We start from the raw sequence: 12,248 nt of genomic DNA, 5'->3' as shown, positions 1-12,248 counted from the left end.
GGTTTGCATCGGGAGAGATCACCAAGCACATTTGATTGTATCATACTTTGTTTTTCATTATTTTACTAACCAAAATACCAAAAAATATGTCAATATATAGTTTGTTACTTTTGTAGGTAGTGTCTGCACCCACCAATGTCTCATCAAGCTCATACATAGGGTTTAAGACCCTCAATGCAAGGAAATAAATCAAGAGATGGTTTGCAATGACTTTAGGCATCATATATGGGTCCCCATGATCTTCACATATTATTTTGATCAAGAAATAATCAAGAGTTTGATGCTTGTTTGCTTTGGAAACCCTAATTCATTTGGGTATCTTATGTGACTTCTTCAACAAGTTTCTTCAACATTTGATCAAATATTTCAAGGGATAATTCATATTACATCATCTTATACATATATTATCCTCCATGAGTCCCAAAAATCAAGGGAATGTCAAGCTAGCAAGATGGTTCATGGTGGTTGACCAGAGAAAGTCAACTGGTCAAAACTGGGGTTCCCTAGCCCCTATCTCCTACAAAATTTTTTCATATGAAAATGATTCCAATAGAAACGTTACTCATGATTACATTCCAAATAAATTTCATTTCTAATTATAGATCTAGTTTTGCTTGGAAAGTCATTTTTTATGATGAAAGATTATAGGTCATTTTGTCTGAACCCTAGTTAGAAGGTCAACTTCCCAAGACCATAACTTGCTCAATTTTTATGAGATGAAAGCCATTCAAGTTCCATGATTAAATTCAAAATGTCTACTTCAACTTTTATATTTGGAAGAAGTTCAAATTCAACTTGAAAATGCATGTGCCAAGAGGAAACATTATAGGTCATTTTGGGCCATTACCATTGAACTAGTGATTTTCCTCAACTTCTAAAATGCATAACTCCTTCATGCAAAATCCAAATAAGGTCAAATTTATGACCAAATTTAATAGGTTTTAAATATATATAACTTTGATGAAGGAACGTTTTCCATTTGAAGTCCATAGCAAAAGTTGTTCAAGGTGGAAGAAGTGAACATTTGACTTGGTACTTAGAAAAATTTCATTTATGTTTGATTTTTAAAACTTCCACCTCAAAATTCATAATAATCCAAGCTTCAAATGGAAACGTGTTCAACATGAAAGTTGTTCCTCTTGATCTCACCTTTCCAAAAAGTCTAGAATCATCTCATTTGGATCAATATTGAAGGACTTGTGCATAGGTATAATGCATGGTACCATTTGGAATATTCTCATTATCAAATTCATTTCAACATTGCATGACCTAGTCCATTGCTTTCAGCATGACTTGTGCATGATTTTGGACCTTTTCCAATCATTCTTTGGGCTTTATATACATCGATGCAAACTCATGATGCAAATTTATATTTTAGGATTTTCAAATGGAAGTGTGTGGAAAGCATGTGATAACCCTATAAATACAAGTGCAATGAGCTCAGAACTTCATCAACACCTTAGCCAAGCTTTTCCAGAAGAATCCAAACCCTCAATTCCATAGAATTCTTGAAGATTTCAATTGAAATCGAGTTTAAATTTCACCTTTTGTTTTGAAATTCAAACTCCAAGAATTCATTGCCCTTTTCATCTCAATTGATCACTGCAAGCAAGAGGAAGAGGAATCAAGCAAATCCATATCAAGATCAAGTGAATTTGAAGCAACTCGAAGGTGAAAATTCAGAAACTTCATCTCTTCGATTCTCTCTTAATTCTTCACCATTCTTTGTGATTTTTGGTTTGCTGAAGTCCTACCAATGTAGGCAACAAGATTGAGTTGCTTTAAGGTCAAATTGAAGCAACATATCTTGAATCTCAAATTTCAAATCCATGTATCTTTCAATATACTTGGAATTGGGAGAAATGGAGGTCAGATTCGTGCTCCTGAGCATTTTTTCTTCAAATTAGTGTATTCATTTTCCATTTTTCATAAAGTTGAGCTTGAACCAGACCGGTGGTGATCACCAGAGAAGATGACCAGAGCTAGGGCTCCGGTGGTGCATTGGCGAAGCCCAGGCCATCTGATCTGATTTCAATGTTTTAATCTTAAGCGTTCATTGTGATTACCACGCGTACAATGCATTGACCAAGGAGTATGATGGAACGCGCGCGTGTGGCCATCAGATCTGCCACCTCAATTAATGAGGGAGATCTGATGGCCCTTGTTTTTTTGAATTTATTTTTAATTTCTGATTTTATGTTTAATCCATTTATTTTATTTAATTCATATTAATTTCATTTTTAATCCAAAAAATATGGGACATTCACCAAAAATCTACAAATATTTTTCTCTTTCATTTTTTGAATTAAAATTATTTTTTGGATTAACCTTAATATTTTTCATGAATTAAATGTTTTTATGCATATTTTTAATTGTTTAAAAATACTTTTGAATTTTCAAAAATCATGAAATTTTTTGTTTAAGGTCCTTTGACCTTGTTTGGACTAGGATAAATCTCTTGACCAATTATTTGGTGTTTTGAAGATATTTTAGGTTTTGATCAAATTAATTTGAATTTAAATGCATTTTTAATTTGATTTTTAATTGATTAATTGTGTAAAAATTATGTTGAGCCATTTTTATGGTCTTGTGATGTTTGACTATTTGCTTGGGCCTTGGTTAAGGTTGATTTGACTTTTGTTGGATTAAAATAATTAGATTTAAGGGATTGATGAAATGTACATTTCATCTCCCAAAATGAATGAATGATTTTAATTTGATGAAATTCCTCCCATGACCAATTTGTGTTTATCTCATCTCCCCTCCCTCTTCATCTTCATTCCCATTCTTTCGCATCCCTTTCATTGACCAATGAAATCTCAATATTCTAAGGCTAATTGGTTCATCAATAACCTTTTGTTAGATGACGCAATACAAGTATGGATGAGATAGGTCTATCCATTTTGATCTTTTCTTTTAGTGTGTGGTATGTTTTAGGAGTTTGGTTCATTATACCAAATCTCTAACATGCATTAGCACCGAAATTTTTATTGCCCGGCCTCAGATAGTTGTGACTTCTACATAAGTCTAATTACGATTGCTTAACATAGATCTAAATTTGACCCTAAAGGCATAACATTCTAGTAAGTGAGATTGTAAGTCTCCCATCTTTCATGGTATTGTGTGGAAACTTGACCTTTTTTCCTTTCTTTGAAAGATGTCTTGGTTCAAGTTTTCATGCTTGTGAATAGATGGTTGAGTGTTCTCCAAAGAATGACTTAATCAATTGAAAAGCAAAACACCACTAACATATAATTAACCTTGACTAACATTTGACTATTCTTATTAATATTCCTTTATCTTTCAAGTCATTTATTTTTATGCAATTTAATTTCAAGTCATTTATCATTCATTGTCATTTACATATCATTTAACTTGTTTATGTTTATGCCATTTTCACTTTGCTCATTTGAGCCATATATTATGATTGTACATATTTGTTTGTGCACTTTGTTTGTGTTTGGGGTCTTAGGACCTTAAAATACCTAATAAATAACAAAAACCCTAAAAAATGTTTGTGTGAACTGTTGGGTTTGATCTAAACTTTTGGACTTAGGATTAGGCAACATTCCATATGCAAAAGGACTTGGCCAATGCCAACATTTCTGAGACCAAGTATTGTGATTAGAGCTTTCATCTGATGCAAGTATTGGGATCCACTTGAATTCATCTACTACATGGTCTTGATACAACTGTTATTTTTGATCTTGTGTCTAATGCTTTATTCTGACTTAATCGAGGAGTATTTCATCTAATACACGAGAAGACACAGAAGACTGCTAGCTATGGAATTGCTTGCTTTTATGTGGCTATCTTTATTTGATGCCTTGATCTTCATGATGTCTGATATTGCTAATTGCTTGCTGATTATTGCTTGATTCAAGGTCCAAAGGGAAAGTGAGTTTTCTATATGACATTCTTGTCTATTGGATTGCATCCCATTGACCAGATCTTTTCAACTCCGAACTTTTAATTTTATGTTTAGGACTAGTCTCTTCATTTCCTCAAACTTCTTAAATTTCAAAATCTCTTCCCCTTTTCGAAAACCTTCTTTGCTTGTGATTTCAAACTTAGACATATTTTAAATAGAAACTTTGGCCTTATGCCATTGCATTTTAAAACTCTTTTCTTAAATCAAACTTGTAAATGAACTTAACCATATTGACTTAAAATTTAAAAAGACAAAAAGAACTAACACCCATTCAAACTCTTGGGTCCTTTGTGCCACTTTTAACTTAAATTTTGATTAAAAGCAATTCACTCATTTTGAAATTGATACCACGAACTACGAGGTTTTGATCCCTCATTTTTATGTTGGTACGTAGGCACAAGTCCGAAGGTCTTGTCAAACACAAAAATATAATCAATGAATTCTTTTCTCATCCTCACACTCTATTTTTCTCAAATATCTTTTATACCAAAAACACATACACACATAAAAAAGGGCTCCCTAGGCATACCTAGGACACTTTGGGTGCTAACACCTTCCCTCTGTGTAACCAACCCCCTTACCTGTAATCTCTGGCATTTTATTAATTTTAATTTGAAAACTTCTTACCTTTGGGTTTTGTTCGCACTTTTCCCTTTTCCTTTGGAAACAATAAAAGCGCGGTGGCGACTCTGGTTTTATTGACGTTAAGCTTATCCATAGCTTGATGGTCATGAATTTATCGCTACAAAAATTAAGTGGCGACTTTGCTGGGGAGTAGTCCTCAGTGGGTTTAGCCTACTTTTTTATGTGTACATAATTGTATATTTGATGTTTGTATACTTGTTCGTATGATATAATTTGTCTGTTGTGCTTGGTGATCTCTGAGTGGTGAGATAACTTCTAACCCGAACTTGAGTGCAATTAAGATAGGAGGATGGTATTGTCATGTTCAACTTGTATGGAGTAGTCCTTAACAAGTTGGCTTGAGACCCATCTACTTAGTGGAGACCCTTTTGGAGTTATTGATGTCACACAAGTTATTTGTGGTTAGGCATTACTTTCTCTAATTTGGGGTCCGAGAAGCTGAGAAACATAGAACATTTAACCCAACTTGGCCTATTTAGGACGTAGTGCGGAGACTGTTCAGGTGTAGACTTGATAACATTTGTTATGCGATACTACACTCAGATGAGTTTCTCTTGAGAATATTATGGGTTGATGAGTCAGTCATCCTAACCTATAATATCCGATAGATGGAATTAAGACTCTGGGAACTTTTTAGAACATGATCTACAAGTTCTTATCCTTAGTACCCTCCTTTGGGATGGTTCTTAGCCTGACTCCATGCTCGTGACTCACAACAAACCCTTTGATTCTTGGTTGATCCGATCAATTCTCATCAATATCAATGGAACTTGGGTGTTGATAAGGTGAAAACCATAATCCACAAAAATGGATGATTGATCTTGATGATGACTTGATCCATCCCTTGACCTTTGTTTATGTTTGCCTTATGTGTGATCCCTTGTTTGTGATTGTTGCATTCATGCATTCATGCACATCATAACATTCATCACAGAAAAATAAATTTCAAGGAACTGAGGTCTTATTTGCAAATATTTTCAGACCATGGATTGTGGACAAAGGAACACTAAGAAGTACAATTTCAGATGTCCTGATTTGAAAGAGCTAAGGAAGTTATCATCTTTTGTATTAGATCCCTTGGACTTTAATCAACATCATGGGAAGCTTTTATCTATATTATCTGCTGATGTGGTTGAAGGACTTCTGAGTGTTTTGGTTCAGTTATATGATCCTCTCTACCATTGCTTCACTTTTTCAGATTATCAGCTTGTGCCTATGTTAGAGGAGTATGCCCATCTCTTGGGAATACCTGTTTCTGACAGGCGCCTTTTAGTGGATTGAAGGAGATTCCCATATCTCATATCATAGCCGAAGCTTGTTATATACCCAAAAGTGCTTATTTGAGCTATCAAATATGGGCATCTTTCACTCCATTTCCTTGCTAAAGTGTTCGAAACCACCTTTGTTTTTGATGAATTGTAATACAATGATAAAAGATCTTGGTACCTTTGATTTGTATGTTATTGTGCAGGAATTAGGCATGAAATAATAGAAATGAAGCCACAAGAAAGTTGGCAAAGGGACCAAAGAAAGGATGCATTCATCAACCTGCTCGCTAGGCGAGGGCTGTGGCGAAGAGCTCGCTAAGTGAGTGGCCAGCGAGAACCCAGCGAAGGGCTCCAGTATTTTACAGTAGCAAACATCAACAAACTCGCTAGGCGAGCTGCCAACGAAGGGTGTAGCGAACACGTCCAGACTTGGTCAAAAGCGCAGCCAGCACTCACTCGCTAGGCGAGCCATTAGCGAGCTCCCAGCGAGCAATTCCAGTAGCAAAACCTCCTAAGCTCGCTGGAGCGAAGGGTGAAGCGTGGGCTTCGCCTAGCGAAAGTTTTGTTCACCTAGCGAACATGCCAATCTGGCAAAGGACATTTCTTTGGGCGCAGATGCCTCAGGTGCCTCATTTTGGTGCTCGCTAGGCGAGCCATTCTGCTCGCCTAGTGAGCATGACAGCTCAGTAGCAGCACTATAAGTAGCAAGGGCTACTTTTTGGAGCCATACTTTTACACCTCCATACTTTTGTACTTTTGATATATTTTTCCAGCATTGCTCTAGAGATACTTTGTGACCTAGAAATTATTTCTCTTCATCTCTTAACAATCTTTCACAAAAAGAAGGTGGATTCCCATCCAATCTCGATTATTCGACTCGGATGTTGATCAACCTTCTTCCAAAACTTGTTGACCTAGCTACCATGAAAATGAGTAGCTAAGTTCTTCATTTTGTCAATGTTAGATGTAGATGATCATTAGCTTTGTGTGTAAATGGGATGATCTTCATTTGTAAACTCTTTAATGGTGAATATATGGTGAAAACTTTGTTTTATTGAAAACTCTTTGTGTTTGTTTATGATCGAGAGATGTTTACCAACTCTTGACCTAGGTTTTCATCCAATCTTGTTTGTTAGCTAGAGATAGTAATGAATGATTTTGTTCACCATAAGGTTGAACCAAAAAGTTGTCATTTTGATAGATTGTGTTAGAGATAAACAATGGATCAAAATGGGAAAACTCACAATGTGTGTTAGAGATAAACACATTGGGAGGACTTTGTGAAATAGTTTATCATCTAAAGGAGTTTATAAGTTTTGTTGATCAAACATATACATGCAAAGTGATCGTCGAACCCTAACTTTGGCAATATTTCTCAAATATTAAAACCAAATCTTTTACCGCATTTTATTACACTTTTATGCAAGATACCGTGACTAAACCCAAAAACCCCCTTGTTACTACGAGTTAAGAATTGAAACAATTGTCGAAAGGCGGTGATATCTCACAATCCCTGTGGAGACGATAACAAAAACCCGACACTTAAAATTACAACCAACAAAATGGCGCCGTTGCCGGGGATTGTGAATTGATATTGCGAGCATCGTAATAGTTGCTTAATTTTTAGCTTTCGAATTTTTGACTTGTGCTTGTAATTTGTTTGGTTTAGTGTGCAGCTTTCGTTTTATGCGAGGGCAGATTCCTGTGGACGAACTTCTTTTTGATCCCGAGATCGAAAGAACCGCAAGGAGGCTGAATAGCAGAACGAGACGAAGGAGGCAACAAGCTAGACAACGACAAGAATAAGGAGAAAGTTCTTCTACCACACATCCACCACCGTTCATACCTATCATGGAACCACCACCACCGCCCATTTCCACTCCATGTGTAAACAGTCCAAGGAATACTGCTCAGTTTGCCAACCACACGGGAAGGCAAGCCGAGATGAAAACGGGAACTCTTAATATGGAAGTCCATTCACCGGAATGGACCATGAAGATCCCTTTGCTTTCCTCACCAAATTTTACGAGATAGCATTGACGGCCGGAGTTGATCAAGCTCAAGAGCTACCGTTGTTCAGAAGAATATTTCCCCACGCTTTGCTCGGCAAAGCAAAAGATTGGTACTTAGATCAAACACCTTCCGTCATGACAGATTGGAAGGTGTTGGAAGAGAAGTTCATCGAAAGATTTTTCTCCCACAACCGGTTCATGGAATCCAAGACGACCATCTCAGTGTTTTCACAAGGAACCAATGAATCATTAAATGAGGCGTGGGAAAGATTCAAATCCATGCTTCGGAAGTGTAAAGGGCATGGTTTTGATGAATTGACTCAAATCCATATTTTCAAAAATGGACTTCAACCAAACTGCAAGACTTTGTTGGATGCTACCTCGGGTGGTTCTTTATTGTCTAAAAACGCCAAAGAAGCTACAGATATCATAAATCGAATGGCTCTAAATGATCTTCAAAGTCAAAGTAGAGGCAACTCTTTGAAGAAGCCGGGAGTGCTTGAACTTGGGACGAACGAGGCCATTCTTGCCCAAAACAAACTCATTTCACAACAAGTGGAACTCTTAACGCAGCAAATAAAAGAGTTGAGAGAACCTTCAAAAGCTAAACAAATAGCTTGTTGTGAGCTTTGCAAAGGTGAGCATGACACCGGATTTTGTCCACCTCCCGGGTTCGAAGAAGTAAACTACATGGCGAACCAACGAGACTACCAACCGAGACAACAACAACAACAACAACCTTATCAACCACATCCTCAAAATCAACAACAACACTTCCAAGGGAATCAAGGGTTCCAACCTAGGAGTAACTATTACCATAACTAAGGTTATGGGGGTGGTTCTTCTAGCCGTCAAAACCCTCCCCAAAATCCTTATCAACCTCAACAACCGCCGGTCGTAACTTCAAAATTAGAAGAGACATTGACACAATTTATGCAAATGTCAATGGCTAATCAAAAAAGCAACGATGCGGCAATCAAAAATCTCGAGACTCAAGTTGGACAACTTGCTAAGCAACTAGCGGAACAACAACCCGGTCCTTCTTTTTCGGCGAACACGCAAACAAATCCTAAGGAGCATTGTAAAGCGGTCACGACGAGAAGTGGGAGGGAGTTGATTAGTGAGAATAAAAAAAGAGATTAGAGTGAACAAAGAGAGGAAAAGAAGAAAAATGAGGAGGAAATATTGGAGGATAATATTGATGGTGAAGTGGGGGAGTGGAGTGAGGAAGAAAGTGAAAAGAACAAAAAGAATAGTGAAGTTGAAAAGAAAGAAAGTGTGGAAATTGAGAAAAATAAGAGTGATGAAGTAATGGGGGAGGAAGTGAAAAAGAAAAGAGCGAGAAGTTCTAGAGTTGCTAAAGGAAAGGAGGTAGTGAGCGCTACTCCAATCCAAAACCTTCCTTATCCACATGCTCCATCCAAAAGGGAGAATGAACGGCATTACGCCCGGTTCATGGATATTTTCAAACAACTGCAAATCAACATTCCGTTTGCCGAAGCATTGGAGCAAATGCCCAAGTATGCCAAATTCCTGAAAGACATACTTACAAAAAAGCGGAGGTATACGGAACCGGAGACCATTGTCCTAGATGCGAGCTGTAGTGCAATTATTCAAAGGACGCTTCCGAAAAAAGAGGTTGATCCGGGACGAGTTACTTTGCCGGTTAAAATTGGTGATATCTATGTCGGAAAAGGACTAATTGATTTGGGGTCAAGCATTAATCTTATACCATTGTCTATTGTAAAGAGGCTTGGCAACATTGAAATTAAGTCCATCCGGATGACGTTGAAATTGGCCGATAAGTCGACTACCCATCCTCATGGCGTAGCCCAAGATGTTTTGGTTAAAGTCGACAAATTATTTTTCCCGGTCGATTTTATTGTTATTGATATGGAAGAGGATGATGATGCTCCGCTCATTCTGGGCCGACCGTTCATGAAAACCGCGCGCATGATGATAGACGTTGACGACGGTTTGATGAAGGTGAGAGTCCAAAATGAAGAAGTTAATTTCGATCTATTCGAAGCAATGAAGCATTCAAAAGATAGAAGTGATAGCTTTCGCATCGATGTGATCGAAGAGGCAATTTTGGAGGTTTCTAAGCATATTCATGAGATATCTCCTATGGAGTTAGCTCTTGATGACTCATTTGAAGTTTTCACAGTTGAAGAAGAGCAAGCTCTTGATGAATGCTTAAGGGAACTTGATGGTGTAAACGAACTACAACCGTGGGAAGTTGAGGAGGAAGACTTGAAGAAGAAGGTTAATGATGAAAAATCGCCTATTGAATTGAAAATGTTACCTTCTACTTTGAAGTATGTATTCCTAGATGAGACCGAAGCAAAGCCGGTCATCATAAGCAACCTTTTGTCAAATGATGAAGAAGCCCGTTTGATCAATGTGCTAAAAAAATCAAGAAGCCATGGGTTGGACTCTTTCCGATCTAAAAGGAATTAGTCCTTCCTATTGCATGCACAAGATCTTAATGGAAGAGGATTTTAAGCCGGTAGCTCAACCACAACGCCGCTTAAATCCCACTATGAAGGAGGTTGTTAGAAAGGAAGTTGTCAAGTTGTTGGATGCGGGAATGATTTACCCGATTTCGGATAGTCCATGGGTTAGTCCTGTGCATGTGGTTCCGTAGAAAGGTGGAATTACCGTGATCCGAAATGACAAGGATGAGTTGATCCCTACTAAAGTTGCAACAGGGTGGCGAATGTGTATTGATTATAGGCGGTTGAATATCGCAACTCGAAAAGATCATTTTCCACTCCCGTTCATGGATCAAATGCTCGAAAGACTCTCGGGGCAACAATACTATTGTTTCTTGGATGGCTATTCCGGGTATAACCAAATTGCGGTTGACCCGGCCGATCATGAAAAGACGGCTTTCACATGTCCGTTTGGAGTTTTCGCATACCGAAAAATGCCCTTTGGGTTGTGCAATGCACCGGCGACTTTCCAAAGATGTGTGCAAGCCATTTTTGCCGACCTTATTGAGAAAACAATGGAAGTCTTCATGGATGACTTCTCGGTTTTTGGTGGTTTCTTTAGTTTATGCTTGGCAAACTTGAAAACGGTGCTTGAAAGATGTGTGAAGACCAATCTTGTGCTTAATTGGGAGAAGTGCCACTTCATGGTGACCGAGGGGATAGTGCTTGGCCATAAAGTTTCTTCAAGAGGGCTTGAAGTTGATCGTGCTAAGGTTGAAGTGATTGAAAAGTTACCTCCTCCGGTGAATGTGAAGGGAATCCGAAGCTTTTTGGGGCACGCCGGGTTCTATCGGCGTTTTATCAAAGACTTCTCAAAGGTAGCTAAGCCTTTGAGTAATTTGCTAGCTAAGGACTAGGTATTTCTCTTAACCGATGAATGTTTGCAAGCTTTTGAGACTTTGAAAGAAAAATTGGTTACCGCTCCAATTATAGTCGCTCCAAATTGGAATTTAAATTTTGAGCTAATGTGTGATGCGAGCGACTATGCAATCAGAGCGGTATTAGGCCAAAGAAAAGAGAAAAATTTTCATGCGATACATTACGCAAGTAAAGTTCTTAATGAGGCTCAAATTAACTATGCCACCACTGAAAAAGAATTACTTGCAATAGTGTATCCGCTTGAAAAGTTTAGGTCTTATCTTATAGGGTCTAAAGTCGTAGTGTATACCGACCACTCGGCGATTAAATATTTACTCACCAAACCGGATTCGAAGCAAAGGCTCATCCGTTGGATCCTCTTGTTGCAAGAATTTGATGTTGAAATCAAAGACAAGAAAGGATCGGAAAATTTGGTGGCAGATCATTTATCTCGCTTAGTTAATATGGAGGTTACCGCTTCAGAGAAGGAAATCCGGGAAGAGTTTCCTGATGAAAAACTTTTCAAAATTCAAGTTAGGCCATGGTTTGCAGACTTTGCGAACCACAAGGCTAGTGGTTTTGTGCCTCCCGACCTAACTTCGAACCAAAAAAGGAAGTTTCTTTCGGATGCCAAGTATTACGTATGGGATGACCCGTACTTGTTTAAGTTGGGTAGTGATAACCTTTTAAGGAGATGTGTTACTGGCGATGAAGCACGGAGCATCCTTTGGCATTGTCACAACTCGCCTTACGGCGGACACTATAATGGGGTGAGAACGGCCACTAAAATCCTTTAGTCAGGATTTTATTGGCCCACTATTTTCAAAGACGCACATACCCATGCGCAAAGTTGTGATAGTTGCCAGAGAAGCGGTGGGATTGGTAAGAGAGACGAGATGCCTCTCCAAAACATCCAAGAGGTCGAAGTATTTGATTGTTGGGGCATCGATTTTGTAGGACCATTCCCACCCTCTTATGGTAACGAGTATATGCTTGTCGCAGTTGATTACGTTTCTAAGTGGGTTGAGGCGATCGCCTC

This window comes from Lathyrus oleraceus, chromosome 5, assembly GCF_024323335.1.
Source record: "Lathyrus oleraceus cultivar Zhongwan6 chromosome 5, CAAS_Psat_ZW6_1.0, whole genome shotgun sequence".
Taxonomy (NCBI): Eukaryota; Viridiplantae; Streptophyta; class Magnoliopsida; order Fabales; family Fabaceae; genus Lathyrus; species Lathyrus oleraceus.
Note: the sequence above shows the minus strand (reverse complement) of the source record.